This window comes from Micromys minutus (assembly GCF_963924665.1).
Source record: "Micromys minutus genome assembly, chromosome: 1".
Taxonomy (NCBI): domain Eukaryota; kingdom Metazoa; phylum Chordata; class Mammalia; order Rodentia; family Muridae; genus Micromys; species Micromys minutus.
In genome coordinates this window covers 132,962,254-132,980,907 of record NC_137969.1, presented here as the reverse complement: position 1 = coordinate 132,980,907, position 18,654 = coordinate 132,962,254, and positions in this window count along the sequence as shown.

Genomic DNA, 18,654 nt, shown 5'->3' with positions numbered 1-18,654 from the left:
ACCGCTGCTGGGCATATACCTAAAAGAAGCTCCAACTTCTAACAAGGATAGATGCTCCACCATATTCATAGCAGCCTTATTTATAATATCCAGAAGCTGAAAAGAACACAGATGCCCTTCAACAGAGGAATGAATACAGATACTGTGGTAGATTTACACAATGGAGTACTACTCAAATATTAGAACAATGACTTTCCAAAATTTTTAGGCAAATGAATGGAATTAGAAAATATCATCATGAGTGAGGTAACCCAATCACAAAAGAATACGCATAATATGCAGTCACTGATAATTGGATGCTAGCTCCAAAAAGCGCTGAGTACTCTCAGACCATATGAAGCTCAAAAAGAAGGAAGGCCAAAATGTGGAAATCTAAGTCCTTCTTAGAAAGAGAAAGAAAGAAAGAAAGAAAAAAGGAAAAAATATTGTGTATTCATCATATATTATTGTCACAATTTTTGAGCTATAAAAATATTTTATAAAATAAGTACATTTTTACAAAGGTTACAAAGAAGGAAACTTACTTGCCACAGCACCAAGGTAGCAAGAATCCCTCCCCTCTAGGTTAGACAGGATTAAAGAACTGAATGTGTGCCTGTAATCATATTTTATTGCTTATTTTAAATTAATACAACTTAATATTAATGAAAAATTTTATCAATAACTCCAAAAGTTCCTCTATGTGCAGCTTTAATTTAAGCCAACTATGTCGTAGGAAGTGCTAATTATGCTTCATGTTACTGTCAAAGATTGACATTGTCAGACATTTGCACTTTATCATGCCGTTTATGGTGAGCGTTAAGTAGCAACTTACTGTGGTTTTAATTTGCCTCTCTGTGGCTGATAACAGAGATGACTGATATTTCTTGTATTTCCAGGTCTCAGACATATTTTCCTTTTAGCACATTTTCCTATCAAGTTGTCATTTCCTGTTTGATGTGTAGTTTTTTTTTTTTAAATTACTCTGGATGCTAATTCCATGTCCCTTATGTGCTGTAAATATCTCTACAGAGCATGTGGCTTATGGCTTCATTTATATTTATGGTGCTTTTCAATGTAAGACATGTGTAATATAATGTTGACAACATATCTTTATCCCCCACCCCTGATATTTTGCTTTGTTTTTTGTTCAAAACTATTTTCCTAATCTCAAGGCATAAAAACAATGATTTTAAAGTTTTACTTTGTAGCAAGGAATTTACTTCACCTACAACTAATTATAGAAATTAAAGAGCAACTTGAATTGTCCATTTCCCTGGTCATTACAACTGCACTGTTTTTATAGTCCTCATATGGCCATTCTTTCTTGGGCCATATATGTATCTCTATCCATGTTAGCATGACATTGATTCCTGTTGCCTGATACTGTGTCATGTTCATTGTTTTGGGGTTCCTGTTTTCATCAATATGATTTTACGTATACCATACACTGGGGTATTCTAGGAACCAAGACCCTGTGTCAAGTCAAAATGAACAAATCCATCTGCTTTCAATAAGCCTCTCTTTTAGCACATGGGTTCGGTAGTAACACATTTCAGACAATATTAACCACCTTGTATGATATCAGTTGGTATGTACTGAGACAGCAGTTGAAACATACAAACACAAGTTTCAGAAGACAGTGGAGCAGCCATTTTGAATAAGAGAAACTTCTAATTTGACCAGGCATCCAAAGTCAAGGCCATTCAGGTATGTTGAGCCAAAAGTGATGCAAAGCAAAAGGTTTGAGTTTTATATTTCTCAAGTCGAAGCATGATTTATATATTCCATGAGTGTTTGGAGTTTTCTAGGATAATTATCTTGTTCTTCATTAAAAGTCCTTTAACTTTTTTGAAAAACAGAGTTGCCTAATCTTGTTTTGCTATATAAACAAGTATGTATAAATTCTTTAGAACATAATCGTCTGCTATGTTAATTTATTATAGGACTGTTAGCAAAGTCCACTCAACTTCGGAAATAACACTTTTATCTTTTCGGGCGATATTGTGCCAAAAAGTTTATCTGACCCTGTGTCCTCCTCCTGTACTTTAAAAGGTCACAGCTGAATGTTCCATAGTCTAACCCTGTCATTCTCAAACTTGGTAATAAATGCTTCAGCCCTTTAATTCAGTTCCATATGTTGTTGTGATTCCCAACCACAAAATTATTTTCATAGCTACTTCACAACTGCAATGTTGTTACTGTTACAAATCATATTGTAAATATTTGAAATCCAGGATACCGATATGCAACCCATCTGAAACCCATCATTCAACCCCACTCAAAAGGGTCTCAACCCACAGGTTGTGAACCATTGTCCTAGAGTGTCTGGCATCAGTTCTAGAGTGTCTTGGAGAACAATAGCAAAGAGTGAGCATAAAACTGTCCTGAATATGTTAGGGTAAGATTTCTAACTCTGCAACATTATTTTGCCTCCAAAAGATCACACTTGAACATTAATGACTTTGACTACTTATTAGAGCAAAAGAGAATCACATACGCTTCTATCACCCTCAGAGGTTGGAAGAGGAATAATAAGAAATGTATGTTAATTAGTAATGAACTCAATACAATTTTGTACAACTATATGTCTTCTTTTCTGCATCCTTGGTGTACATGCATGACCATGTTTGATGGGAATAATTCACTGAGAGTTCACTCAGGAATTGCCCAGGGCAGTGAATAATGCTGGATCAAGATAATTACCATAATTACATTTTTTGTAAAAGTCGTTCAAAGGTCCACTTCTTTGTGACAAACAACAACAGCAAAAATTATGTGACTTAAAGATGAAGCAACATCTGCTGAGCTTCTGACACCTGATTATTTCCCAACTTTACCCCTGACTCTCTCATACACAGGCTGCAGTCCATGGATATGCTGGGTCGTCACAGTGCTGTTCTTGTTTCTTAGTGCGCCATTTCTTTCTCATTAATTGAGGGTTCTTAGAGGTATACAGCTCTGTAACCCTTTCTCTATTATTTAGAGGCACAGTTAGGACAAGGCCTATTGTTATGTAATCATTATGTCCCAAGTACACCATGGTCAACCACATGTGTTAAGAGGCTTTAGAACAGGCACGTCCCAATTGGTCTGAAAAAGATCGTAAAATAGAATTGAAAGAAAGCAGGACAAAATCCTCTAAAACCTGTGACCTACAAAATTGGATATCTCCTAATAGACCTAGATAATGCTGTTACTGGCAAAAATGTGGGGCCAACATCTCTTTATGACTCTCTGGGAATTTTACAATGCTCTTAATACAGTTCTGTGTGGTTCCTACAGTTCAGTGATGAGAAGAAGCTCATTACCTGGTGTTTAACAAAACATCCCATGGATTGATTTGGGTCTTAAATGCAGGTAATGGTACCTATCAGATGAAATCTGCCACCCAGGAAATCTATTTCCAACCTCCCTCTTGCCTATAACGGTACCCTCCTGATTCAGTGAGCATATTAATTGCTTTTTTTTTATTTTTGTAGGGAGTCCAATACCTAGAAAATAAACTTGGCTGACCAGCCTATGAACCCAAATCATCTATTTTTGTATTGATTTAGCACTGACTCGCTTAACCTATTAAAGCACCTAATTTTGTTGGGTTATATAGCAGGGTGAAATTTCTTTTATATTTATTGCACCTTCCCAAAGACCCATGAAGAAAATGGTCATAAATGACAGTTACAAAAGTTGTGTTCCAAACTTCTCGATTGGAGTTATTATACAGTATTCTCAGACAGAGGCCAATTGAGCCATTTCATGTAAATATATATTGATAATTAATTTGTCTGGGTTCTGCTTTGTCATTTATTCACTTTCTGCCATATACTGTGTCATACATTACAGAAAAAATGTTGTTATGATCTTTCTGCAATTATATTTTCTCATATTGTGTGTCTCACATCCAGTGCAGGGATTATTTTTTATACATTCCAATTCCAAGTTCACAATACAATTTCATTCCTCCTTTCTCCAACACCAAATGTGTTTCTAAAAATGACGGCAAGAAAAACTTGCTTCTCTGAGAAATACCATTAAGAAAATTCATTCTATTTGTTTTTAGGCCAACATTGCCCATTTAGCAGACAATTTTATTGAGCTATGTACATTGATGTGTGCATCTTTTGGAAAGTTCATTGTACAGTGACTCCAACATCACTTTCTCGCTATGGACCATAAGGAGAAATGTGAGGCTTTAAAGTGTATAATTTTCAGAACTAATTCCTACCCATAGCCAACTGAATCTCATGCCATGACATGCTTTCTCTCTCTCTCTCTCTCTCTCTCTCTCTCTCTCTCTCTCTCTCTCTCTCTCTCTCTATCTATCTATCTATCTATCTCTCTCTGTCTCTCTCTCTCCCTCACTCCCTCTCTCTCTGTCTCTCTCTCTCTCCCTCACTCCCTCTATTTCTCTCTCTCTCTGTCTCTCTGTCTCTCTCTGTCTCTCTCTCTCCCTCACTCCCTCTCTTTCTCTCTTTCTCTGTCTCTCTCTGTCTCTCTCTCTGTCTCTCTCTCTCTCCCTCTCTCTCTCTCTCTCTCTCTCTCTCTCTCTCTCTCTCTCTCTCTCTCTCTCTCTCTCCCCCTCACTCCCTCTCTTTCTCTCTCTCCCTCCCTCTTTCATCTTTCCCTCCTCCTCCCCCTCTCCTTCTCTTATTCTCTCCCGCTCTTTCTCTGACTCTCTCCACCACCCCTGTTTGTGTGTGCTTGTGCATGTGCCTGTGTCTTTCTCTTTCATCTCAATAGTTTCAGCAGCAAATCTAAAGTCTGAGATTTGCTGAGCAAAGATTGTAAGACATATATAAAGGTGGTATAAGTATTAACTGTGAAATTACATATATTATCAATATACACTGTCAAACAATATCATTATTTGGGTAGCTTTCAGACTAGCTTCTCCCTTCGTGTCTTCAGATATCTAACTCATATTCATTAGTCTGATTTACTTTGGGTGTTACTTTTTCCCACACTGATTTTTATGTCTTCTCAGCACTTTCACACTGTCTTGTTAATACACAGCCTGTAATCTCACTCCACCCTGTGCAAACATGTGTGTTCTCTTTGTAGTCTCAGGCCGCCCTTGGTAAGTGTGCTTAAGCACACCTTAAATTTAATTGTCTTGATCTCTAGAGAAAACAGAATTTTAAAATAACAGTTTGCTGTATCCTAAGCATAATGCTAGCATAGAGTCGGGGTCTGCACAAATATTGGAGTAAGAATGGTGAGGTGGATTAGCAGGAAAGGGGGCTTGACACAAGCTTAGTTACCTAAGTTCAATTTCCAGACCAAAGATGGTGCAAGAGAAAAATGTCGTCCTCATTTAAGTTGTCCTCTGTCTGTGACATGTATGCAAGCACACACACACACACACACACACACACACACACACACACACACATCAAAATAAATGTGAAGTTAAATTTAAATCTTTTAAAATGAGAAGTAAAATACATTTAAAGTTGAAAGGCCAACAAGCCATTCCATTTTATTTATCCCTTCATCTGGGAAAGATCTGTTCCCGTAGTCATGTATATCTATTTGAACTTGATTTAAACCAAATGAAGTTCAGGGCAAGACTGAGCACGTATTGGGAGCACCATAAACATGTGTATAAAAATGAATGTATAAGTATACAAAATGTGTATTTTCTAAGGATGTCTTTCTCTCAAGCTCTAAACAATATTTTTAAAATGTGAATTAAAGGGCCCAGGAGATGGCTCAGTGGGTATGAGTCCTTACTGCACATACACGAGAAGCCACTTGAGTTTGCATCCTCAGCACCATGGCAATATAAAACTGTGACCTCAGATATGGGACAGAGGCTCAGGCAGAGACAGATGGATCCAGCCATCTAGTCTCACAAAAGCACCGAACTCCAGGTTCAAACACACCCTGAAAATTTGGGAATAAATCTAGAAGTAATGGAGCGAGATACTCAATATCTTCCTGTGGTCTCCTTGCACACATACACAGGTGTATGCACATGCACACCTAAGTGCAAGCACATACAAACACACACACACATGCACACACATGCACACACATACTATTCAGATATATATAATACACACATATCAGAAACAATAAGAATAAAAATTCTTCTTATCAGAAAATAAGATGAATATAATCTTGATCTTTTAGAATAACAAAGCACAGACAAAAAGGAAATGGCATGAACTGTCATTAAATCCTGCCTGGTCTGAGATTTCAAAACCATTCAGCTATCTTAGACGCACCATGCACAGAATCTACAAAGGGGTGCACAGCATGCTTATATTTCAAAGCTGTGCTATTACAGAAAAAAAAAGAAAAAAGAAAACCAAAACTGAGTCTGCCAATGATTAACAAAGCATCTTAACTTTTTAAAGCCATGAAGATTTTAGGAGCAAATGCTTTACAAGACTGAGGTACCCATGGTTGCCAATTAGCCCAGTGTGAAAGGAAGCCATGCACAGAGGAATTTATGTTTCTTTGTGTTCCCGCCCACACACAATCCTCGTCTAACTTCCACCTGGCTGTGGAGATTGATCCAGTGCAAACATGCTGCAGATGAATTGCTCCGAGGGTGTCTGATGGAAATGCTTCTGTGCACATCCTCACACTATTCTGCAATGGTGATTTTTCATGGACATCCACATCCTGGCAATATATCCCTGGATTTGACTGTAATCTTCCTGTAGCACTCACCTGCAAGCCTCGTAAACTTGTTTTAATGTAGCTTTAAGTCAGAGATTCTGTGCAACCAGACAGATAGTGTTGTCCCATAGCATCCATTTGAGAACACATCTGAACTTGCACCTCCTACAGATAAATGTTTTCAAAGGGGGATCAAGTTATGTTGAATGAAAACACGTTAACTAGCCACCCCATACTTATTGCATTTGCAATTAGATTAGCCATTTCTAATTGTACTGGATTTTCTGGAACGTTTGTACTTCCTCTTGAGTTTTATACCATATTTACCATAATCGACATCAATATAATTTGTATTTTTTATTTTTTTTATTATGAATGTATTTTTTAGTCAGTAATTGATTTTTTTAAAGGTTTGATAGTATGCCTTGAAAACTTAATAGTTACAATGAGCATGAAGTACATTTAAAACAAAATGTAACATGGAAATAGTTAAAGTTTTCGTTTTCAAAATATTTTTTGTCTTGTTTGTTTTCTTTATTTCTTGGACTTCATACAGTCTGTGAGTGGTTTCTGGGGGAGTACAAGCCGCTGGGGGTAGCATCCCACTATCAGTGACTGTATATTATGTCTGTTCTTTTGTGACTGGGTTATCTCACTCAGGATGATATTCTCTAGATGCAGCATTTTTTTTTTAATTTCTTTTTTTTAAACAACTTTAACTTACAAAACAAAGATAAATGTACAGATTTTAAACATTTTTTGCTTAAAATTATACATTTTAGTCAGTACTTTTTTCAGATTTTAACATAATTTTTACATAAAACTATATGAATATATTTTTAGTCAGTACTTGATTTTTTTCAAGGTTTGATAGTATGCCTTAAAAACTTAATAGTTACAATGAGCATAAAGTACATGTAAAACAAAGTGTAACATGGAAATAGTTAAAGTTTTCTTGTTTTGTAAATATTTTTTGTTTTGTTTTGTTTTCTTTATTTCTTGGACTTCATACAGTCTGTGAGATGTTTCTGGGGGAGTAAAGCCTCTGGGGTTAGCATCCCACTATCAGTGACTGCATATTATGTCTGTTCTTTTGTGACTGGGTTATCTCACTCAGGATGATCTTCTCTAGATGCAGCCATTTTCTTAAGAATTTGGTTAAGTCATTGTTTCTGGTGGCTGAGTAGTATTCCATTGTGTATATATACCACAATTTTTGTATCCATTCATCTACTGAAGGACATCTGGGTTCCTTCCAGCTTCTGGCTATTATAAATAGAGCCGCTATGAACACTGTGGTGCATATATCTTTGTTATGTACTAAGGTGTCTCTGGGGTATATGCCCAGAAGTGGAATAGCTGGGTCTTCAGGTAGTACTATATCCAATTTTCTGAGGTATCGCCAGACAGATTTCCAGAGTGGTTGTATTAGCTTGCAACCCCACCAACAGTGGAGAAGTGTTCCTCTTTCTCCACAGCCTCGCCAGCATCTGCTGTCATCTGAGTTTTAGATCTTGGCCAATCTGACTGGTGTGAGGTGGAATCTCAGGGTTGTTTTGATTTGCATTTCCCTGATGGCTAAGGATGTCGAGCACTTCCTCAGGTGTTTCTCTGCCATTCGGTGTTCCGCAACTGAAAACGTTTTGTTTAGCTCTGTACCCCATTTTTTAATAGGGTTATTTGATTCTCTGGTGTCTAGCTTTTTGAGTTCCTTGTACACTTTGGATATTAAGCCTCTATCTGATGTGGTGTTGGTAAAGATCTTTCCCATTCTGTTGGTTGCTGTTTTGTTTTCTTGACAATGTCCTTAGTCTTACAGAAACTTTGCAATCTCATTAAGTCCCATTTGTTAATCTTTGACATTAGAGCTTGAGCCATTGGTGTTTTATTCAGGAAATTTTCTCCTGTGCCTATGTGTTCTAAGGTTTTCCCTACTTCCTCATCTAATAGTTTCAGTGTATCTGGTTTAATGTGGAGATCTTTGATCCACTTACACTTGAGCTTTGTACAAGGAGATAAGAAAGGTTCTATTTTCATTCTTTTGCATGCTGAGTGCCAGTTGGACCAGCACCATTTGTTGAATAGGCTGTCCTTTTCCCATTGAACGTTTACGCCTCTTTTGTCAAAAATCAGGTGACCATATACATGAGGGCTCATTTCTGGATCTTCTATTCTATTCCATTGATCCAAATGCCTATTTCTGTACCAGTACCATGCAGTTTTCAACACAATTGCCTAGTAATATAGCTTGAGGTAAGGGATAGTGATTCTCGCAGATGTATTTTTGTTGTTGAGGATGGATTTCACTATTCTAGGTCTTTTGTTATTCCATATGAAATTGCACATTGATCTTTCCAATTCCATTAAGAATTGGGTTGGAATTTTGATGGGGATTGCATTGAATCTGTAGATTGTGTTTGGTAGGATGGCCATTTTTAAGATGTTGATCTTTCCAATCCATGAGCATGGAAGATCTTTCCATTTTCTGAGATCGTCCTCAATTTCTTTCTTTAGAGGTTTGAAGTTCTTGTCATACAGGTCCTTCACTTGCTTAGTTAGAGTCACACCAAGGTATTTCATAGTTTTGTGACGATTGTGAAGGGTACCTTTTCCCTAATTTCTTTCTCCACATGTTTGTACTTTGAGTTAGGTAATATTCCATCTGATTCTCTCTTTTGGATTAGTTTGGAGAGTATTGGTGTTATATCCCCAATAAATGTCTGATAAAATTCTGCACTGAACCCGTCTGGACCTGGGCTTTTTTTGGTTGGGAGGCTTTTGATGACTTCTTCTATTTCTTTAGGTGTTATAGGGTTATTTAGATGGTTTACTTGGTCCTGGTTTAACTTTGGGATCTTGTATCTGTCTAGGAATTCATTCATTTCCTCCAGATTTTCTAATTTTGTGCAGTATAAGTTTTTGTAGTAGGATCTGATGATTTCTTGAATTTCCTCAGTTTCAGTTAAGTCGCGACTTTCCTTTCTGATTTTGTTAATTTGGATACTCTCTTTTTGCCCTCTAGTTAGTCTGGCTAGGGGTTTATCAATCTTGTTGATTTTCTCAAAGAACCAACTCTTGGTTTTGTTGATTTTTTCAATAGTTCTTTTAGTTTCTATTTGGTCTATTTCTGCCATAATTTAGATTATTTCTTGCTGTCTACTCTTCTTCAGTATATTTGCTTCCTTTTGTTCTAGGGCTTTTAGCTGTGCTGTCAGGTTGCTGAAGTATGCTCTCTCCAGTTTCTTTTTGGAAGCACTTAGGGCTATGAGTTTTCCTCTCAATACTGCTTTCATTGCATCCCATAGGTGTGGGTATGTTGTGTTTTCGTTTTTGTTGAATTCTAGAAAATCCTTAATTTCTTTCTTTATTTCTTCTTTGACCCTGCTCTCATTTCACAGAGAGTTGTTTAATTTTCATGTGTATGTGGGCATTTTGTTGTCTTTGTTGTTGTTAAAGACCAGCCATAGACCATGGTGATCTAAGAGGATGCATGGGAGTATTTCAATCTTCTTATATTGATGAAGGCTCGTTCTGTGTCCAATTATGTGGTCAATTTTCGAGAAGGTGCCATGGGGTGGTGAGAAGAAGGTGTGTTCTTTTACTTTAGGATAATATGTTCTGTATATATCTATTAATTGTAGTTGGTTCAAAATCTCTGCTAGTTTTGCAGTGTCCTTGTTCAGTTTCTGTTTCCATGATCTGTCCATTGGTGAGATTGGGGTTCTAAAGTCTCCCACTATTATTGTGTGGGGTAAAATGTGTTTTTTGTGCTTTAGTAGGGTTTTTTTTTTTTTATGAATGTGGGTGCTTTTTTATTTGGAGCATATATGTTAAGGATTCAGAGTTCCTCCTGACAGATTTCTCCGGTAATGAGTAAAAAGTGTCCTTCCTTATCTTTTTTGATAACTTTTGGTTGGAAATTTACTTTATTTGATATTAGAATAGCCACTCCAGCTTGCTTCTTGGAGCTGTTTGCTTGGAAGTTTTTTTTCCACCCTTTTACTCTGAGATATTGTCTGTCTCTGTCTCTGAGATGAGTTTCCTGTATGCAGCAAAAGGCTGGATTTTGTTTATGTATCCAGTCTGATAGTCTATGTCTCTTTATTGGGGAGTTGATTCCATTTATGTTAATAGATATCAAGAAATAGTTTTTTCTGTTTCCTGCCATTATTGCTTTTTTGGGTTGAGTTGTATCTCTGTTTTTTTCTTCTTTCAGTTTTCTTGTTTAGGAGTTTTCTTGTTTTTACTAGGCTGTACTTTCCCTCATTGTATTGGGTTTTCCACATATAATTCGTTGTAGTGCTGGGTTTGTGTTCAGATATTGTGTAAATTTTGATTTGTCTTGAAATATCTTCATCTCTTTATCGATGGTGATTGATAGTTTTGCTGGGTATAGCAGCTTGGGCTGGCACTTGTGTTCTCTTAGGGTGTGCATGATGTCTGTCCAGGCTCTTCTAGCTTTCATAGTCTCTGTTGAGAAATCGGGTGTGAGTCGGATTGGCCTGCCTTCATATGTTACCTGACCCTTTTCCCTTACTGCTTTTAGTATTCTTTCTTTGCTTTGGGCACTTGATGTTTTTACTATTATGTGTCGGGAGGTATTTCTTTTCTGGTCCAACCTATTTGGAGTTCTGAAGGCTTCTTTTATGCTCGTGGTCATCTCATTCTTGAGGGTAGGGAAGTTTTCTTCTAAGATTTTGTTTAAGATATTTACAGTGCCTCTTAGTTGATACTCTTCTCCCTCTTCTATTCCTATTATCCTTAGGTTCGGTCTTCTCATTGTGTCTTGGATTTTCTGGACATTTTGGGTTAGGAGCTTTTTGTTTTTTGCATCTTCTCTGGCTGTTTTTTCTATGTTTGCAATGTTGTCTTCTGCCCCCGAGATTCTCTCTTCGATCTCTTGTAATCTATTGGAAATGCTTGCTTCTGTGACTCCTGATTTCTTTTTTTTTTTTTGGTGTTCTGCCTCTAGGGTTATCTCTTTTAGCATTTTCTTTATTGTGTCAATTTCTGTTTTAATTTCCCTCTTCCATTCCTTTAATTCTTTGGTTCTGTTTTCCTCTAGTTCTTTGAGTTCTTTGAGTGTTTTTCTTGTTTCTTCTTTAAAAGCTTCTGAATCTTTTTGTTTTTTCTCCCTTTCTTGTTTAAATATCTCTATCAGCATCTTGAGGTATGATTTTAGGTCTGTGTCTGTCTTCTTTTTCTGGAGTGTTTGGAATTCCGATGTTTGCTGTTATGGGAGAGCTGGGTTCTGGTGTGCACTCCGCAGAGATCTCTCTGCTCCCCAGCAGCCCAGGTCTCCCACCCACCAGTTGCTCAGTCTCTATGAGCCGCTGTTCCAGGTGGCAGATGGGCCAGGCTCCCCTCTGCGTCCTGAAGTCACTGCTGGGTGGAAACAGATGTTCTAAGTTTCTTTTCCTGGTCGCTGGATCAGGCAGGGCAGGGCAAGGCATGGGGTGCACTTTCCATGTTCACTCTGCAGAGATCTCTCTGCTCCCTGGCAGCCTAGGTCTCCCACCTACCAGTTGCTCAGCCTCTACCAGCCTCCGTTCCAGGTGGCGGATGGGCCAGAATCTGCTCTCTGTATTTTTTAAACTTGTATATAAAAATAGTGACTGTGTTTTAAAACTTCCTAGTTTAAAATTCCAAAGAATAACTGAATCTCTTAATAGTTACTTTACATAACTAGTGGATCATAAAATGATGTGGAAACAATATTATTTCCTTAATAACGAAGTCATTTAGGATCAATTTTCTGACTGTTCCCAAATGCTACACCTAAAGAGTGATTCTTTATAAAGTGTGTTGTGGTACATTTACACAATGGAGTACTACTCAGCTATCAGAAACAATGACTTAACGAAATTCTTAAGAAAACGATTGCATCTAGAGAATATCATCCTGAGTGAGATAACCCAGTCACAAAAGAAAAGACATAATATGCTATCACTGATAATGGGATACTAACTCCAGAAAGCTTTGAACACCCCAGAAACAACTCACAGACTGCGTGAAGTACAAGAAAACAAAACCATTATGCTCAATCCTTACACACCAAAAAAAAAACTTTGACTAATTCCGTGTTACATCCTGTTTTACTTGTACTTTTTTGCTCATTGTAACTAGTAAGACCTAAATGCACACTATCAAACCTTTGGGAAAAAAAAAAACAAGCACTGACAAAAACATATTCGTATACTCTTATGAAAAAATGCTTAAAAATTGTTCATTTTTCTTTGTTTCTTAAAATAAAGTTGTAAAAAAATAAAGTTTGTATATATCTTTCCCAGAAACTATGGATATATTAATATAACTTTATTTGGACAAAAGATTTTTGAGGTTATAACTAAGGACATTGAATTGCTAATACTCCAGGTTTTGAAGTGGTCCGGAAATTGGGAATCATGTAACCATGTGAAACAGAACACCACAGGAAAAAAGAAGCATGAATTAGAGTTAGCTGGTCACAAGCAAAGTGCTTGATGCTAGGAGTGCCTAGATGACATCAGGAAGTAGGGAGGGCAGCAGGGTTCTGCCAACACCTTGATACCAGAGTGCTAAGTTTTAAGCCACAGAGCTGGTGAAATGCTAGCACAGTAGCAATAGTTTGCAATGAAAATGTCACCTACAAGTCACATACATATTCTGTAGTACAGGATAGTGACTAAGACAAACAGAATTGCCAAGAAGCCACAAATATTTAACCTCATGATTATCAGTTATAGACATCCTTGCCTAGGAAGGGTGTCAACCACATGTCTGACTACTGGTTATTTTATGCAGTGTTTCCTTACTGTATGGTAATTTCAATCATAATTGGCTACTTCGCTTCAAGTTTCCATGTCACCTGTCACTCATCCATTTCCCCATCACTTCATGGTACGTAATATTCCTGGCCAAGGGCTAATAGGAAGTTGAGATTAAGATGTATTTTCTCTGAGATGATTCCATTATCTTATGTGGTCCTCTCATGTTTGCATATTGTTATTATTTCCTATCTGATACATGGATTGCTTGGAGGAATCTTCCCAACAACAGTTTTGGTAATTCATTGAATAAGCTAACCACAATGTAGGTCCAGACATACCATGATCCAATGAACGTGACCTGAGACTTCTGATATAAATACTTGGTAGAAGAGGAAGATGATGATGTGAAAAGTACAAAGCCATAAATTTATTTCTGAAAGTAATTCTATTCATCTAATATAAACATCAATAACAATGAGAAGTGGTAACTATAAAAGTGTTGTTTCTGTCAAAAATATCACAACTTAACCAGTCAATTGATATGTTTAAAATCCATGTTCAACTCTTTGGTGGAAGTCACAATGAAGAACTATATTTATAGGGCATTAAATCACAGCAGCAATGAAATGGCAGATGCATATACATATATCAGTATCAACTCATGTGTCTTCTATCAGCCAGCTATCAATGATAGGAAAGAAATTGCCATTGATAGTTAGAGAAAAGCTCTTATCTGTACAGACATCTCTGTTATAAAACTATACTCATAAGAACAGTTGATTTGAAAGTATGCAGACTGGACAGGTGTTGTATTTCATACCTTTAATTCCAGGACTCAGGAGGCAGAGACAGGCAGGTCTCTTTGTGTTTGATGTCACTCTGGTCTATATGATAAGTTACATGACAATCAGACTTACAGAGTTGGAAATGTCTCAAAACAATAAAAAAAAAGTATACAGAAGAAAGATATACAAAGCCTAGGTTTAAAGTAGAATTATAGAATGATGTAATAGAGTTAACTTTTAAAATATGATGCTGCTTTTAATTTTTTTAATTTTGAATGTACATAACAATAAGTAATAAAAATAGAGGCCATTCATAAATTTAAAAAGAGGAAGGGGGTTATATGATAAGCTTGGAGAAAAAACAATAAGAGAAATAATTTAATTATATTTTATTTTGTTTCTGAGTCATGAATTTTTAGCAGTTTAATTTTGTTTTACTTTCAAAATGAATAGTAATATTTTGTAGCAAATTTTTATTGGTCCCACTGAATTGTGTGTGTGTGTGTGTGTGTGTGTATGTGTGTGTGTGTGTGTGTGTCTTTCACATCACTTGGGGCTGATCTTATTGCCAGGTTATCATGTTAGATTTAAAATTAAAAAATTTTGGTGGGTGGGAGAATTTGTAAAATTGTAAATTTGCCCCTAACTCTGCAGCAAAGAAGTTCTCTAAAAAATTTCTCTTTTGAGCATCATTTGGTTGTTTTCAAGTATACCTCATTCTGTTCTATTTTCTGCAGTGCTGAGATTATTTTCTTTAGAAATTGTATGACTTTGCATGTACTGTTTTAAAATTTCCCCTGATATAAATGCATGTACCATGAGTATCAGTGTCAACTTTTAGATGTGAACATAAGCTACAAACATTATCTAGCTTAACAAATTCCCATACATTAAATCTTGAGAATTTTGACCTCTAAAAGCTGCAGTGTTTTCAAGAATAAAAATTTTTTCAAAAGGCTTTGCTTAGATTTTTATTTGGTGTTGTTCCTTTGTTAGACAAGATCTCAAGTAGCTCAGGCTGGTTTTAAATTCCTTATATAGTCAAGGATGACCGTGAAGTCCTTATCTTCCTGTCCGTTCCCCCCAGAGGACTGGGATTGTGGGAATAGAGACATGTACTACAACAGCTGGTCCATTTGATGCTGTGGACCAGCTCAGGATTCAGGCAGACTATGAAAGGACGTTACCAACTTAGCAACATCACCAGCCAAATGCACAAATTGTTGTCTATAAACTAACAGTTTGGTATCCAGTTTTATATCTGTGGCAGACGAAGTGGGGATTTAAGAAGGTGGGGGCAGGCAGTATTTCGATGAAGTCACAGTTCCACCAAAAAATTTCAGTGCATGTGCTTGTGGGTCCCTGGAAAAATGAGCAATGGTGTCTCTTTTTGGGGCTTTGGGTAAGAAAGAAAAGAGAAGAGCTAAACAGAGCAAGAAATGCTGGCAGAGATGGGCTTTGAGTTTGTCTCCTTGTCACTTAAAGTTAAATGCCTGAAGCTTATGTTGTATTAATGCCCTGGGAAGCCATAATTTTCTAATATTGGCTGCTATGAATCTAATACTTCCTATTTGGATAGCACTGGCTAAGTTGAGTATCATTCCAAAATAAAATTCCATTTTAAAAGATGGCACAGTATTTTTAAATACATAGTATCATAATGAATCATGAGATCCCTGACTTGCCTCCCCAATCCTGGTGCTGGGAGAAATACAACAGGATCTGTCACAGAAAAAGAACACTTAGAGAGGCAACAAAGATATCCCATCACCTCTCTTTCCTTGTCACCTGTGAAACATGTCACTTCATTCATTCTGAAGAATCAAGGTCTATTGCCCTAAATTGGTAAGAATTGTGATATAGTATGAAACCAAATATCACAAAATTAATGGCATTTTTTAGTCTCTAGAACCTCTTTGGATAACTAAGATATACTAAGGAGTATTGCCACCATAGTATGCCTGTCAAGCAGAGAGAATGTAACCCTGGGCCTTGAAAGGAAAATGAAGTGCCTTCTTTAACACAGTGTGTGTGTGTGTCTGTGTGTGGAGTAGTACTACAAGTAGTAATACTACTAGTAGTAGTACTAGTAGTAGGAGTAATAGTAGTAGTAATAGTAGTAGTAGTAGCAGATGACTGTGGGCATATTTGTTTTTATTTATCTCTCACAAAATACATTCTCAACCACAGTTTCCCTTCACACACCCCTTCTAGTTTTACTCCCCCCGCCCCGCATCTACCTCTCCTTCGTTTCCCCTCAGAAAAAAAGGTCTCTTTTCTGATACATACATATGTAGGTACATAGATACATAGATAGCTGGCATTATACATACTCCTCAAATTACAATAAAGTTATATCCCAATGAATACCTTGTAAGTGAAAGATAGTAAATACATCTAACACACTTCAAATACAACTTACCATCGCTTATTCTAGACTACATTACAGTGATAAGCATTTTTCCTTAGCCCACCACTGGGACAACATCAACACCATCATTTATTTTACAATAAAAATTTTAATATCTCCTGTAATATATTCAGTACCTACAATCAGAAACACACTAGCAACAGGCCACAGTATAATTGATGGGATGTTGTCCATGGCTGACAGAGAGCTACTTGCAACTTCCCAGCATCTCCAGACAGAGTGGTGCACATCCATTCCATAGAACAAGATAAAATTTCAAGTCCCAAAGCATGAAACCCACTGAATACAGTCTTTTATGAATCATTATTGATTAAATATGAGTTCAACCCATTATCAATTGGGTATCATCCACTTTTCTCCATCTTACTATTTGAGACAAAGCCTCTCACAGAAACTAGGGCTCATTACTCTAACAAGACTTGCTCCTCCAGTGAGGCCCCAGAATCCTCCCATCCCTACCTCTCCAGAGTTAAAGATATCTGGTGCCAATCTGATTTTTGATAATACTGATGGAAATATAAACTGAGATTCTCCTGGATGCTTGACAACTTTGCAACCTGAGCCATTTCCACAGCTTCACATTTTATATATTTAAATCTCAATTTAATATTCACCTATAGCATTAGTCCTTTTAAGATATACAATTTTTCTTTATAACTGTATTAGAAAGATTGTATTTCATTGGTGCTAAAAAATTGATTTTTGCATATTTTAAGTTCATGCTGTTGGCCCGTCACATACCTTGCTAGTCTATTCACATTGGAATTTCAATTATTAAAATTAAATTCAGTCTGATGCCCTTCTCAGGTCCAGTATCTTTTTCTGACTTTCTACTGGACATCTCCACTTTGACTTGCCACAGATCCCTCTTAAAATATACATGAAGCCGAGCAAGGCATGGTCTTCTGGTCTTCGCTTGAACACCTTCTCTGCCTGTTCTTCCTACCTCTGTTCATAACATGAGTTTACAGCCATGAAGGCAAGGCTCTGTCCTTCTCCAGCACATCCCAAAACTTATTGGAAATTAGTGGGCTACATGTTTAGATATCACCATGTGCCACAGTGGAATCAACCTCCCCAACCTTCTTCCACATTCTTAGGTCACTATCCATCAAGCTCACCTAAACTTGCCCTCCATGAACCTCCCATATTATGACTACAACAGTAGTACTAGGATCAAATCTAGAATGTCAGTTTCATTCTTACATAGTCCCTCAGATATCTGTTTGTGTGTGTCTCTGTCGGTCGGTCTGTCTGTCTGTCTCTCTCTCTCTCTCTCTCTCTCTCTCTCTCTCTCTCTCTCTCTCTCTCTCTCTGTCCCTCTGTCTCTGTCCCTCTCTCTCTCTCACTCTGTGTATTTGTGTATAGAAGGTTTTCATATGTGCATATATGAATATGATATCCTGAGTAAAGCTGCTTAAGAGAGAGTTTATTCAGGCTCAGAATTGAGAGTATAGTCCATTATAAAGGGGAAGGACTGGCAAAGCAAGCTGAAGGCAGCTATCAAGTTGTGCCCACAGTCAATCAGAGTATGATGATTGTTCATATGCAGTTTGCTTCCTCCTTTTTGTGGCATCGAGAATCCAACACCAGGGACTACTTCTGTTCAGTTTTAGAGTCAACTGACTGATTAAACACTCAGCTTCATAAGCATGCTTAGTGGCTTGTATCACATGTGATTCTAGGTTCTATGAAGCTGAAACTCCACCCTTGTCACTGTGTCCTTGATTATACAGTGTATATAATGGACTCTGTCTTCCCCTAGTTGTGTAGTGGCCTCTTAGGGCCTTCTACAGGAACTATGAAGCTTTCACAAATTGCTTGACTTTAGAGACTCTCTGGAGCCATAATGTAAGATTCGATGACTCCCATCAATAATACATCTTTCATGTGTGTAAAACAAGAGGAATGTGGGAAATGATACAGATTTTTGCTGCCAGTTTAAGATAGAGCTTGCCCATCTTGGACAATGGCTACATTAGCTTCTATGTGCAGACCCTGGAGAAACACTTCTGTTGGCTGCTGCTACTGCAGAGCAGGTATTGCTTTTCATGGAGACTTTGTGTCTACTTAGGTTCTT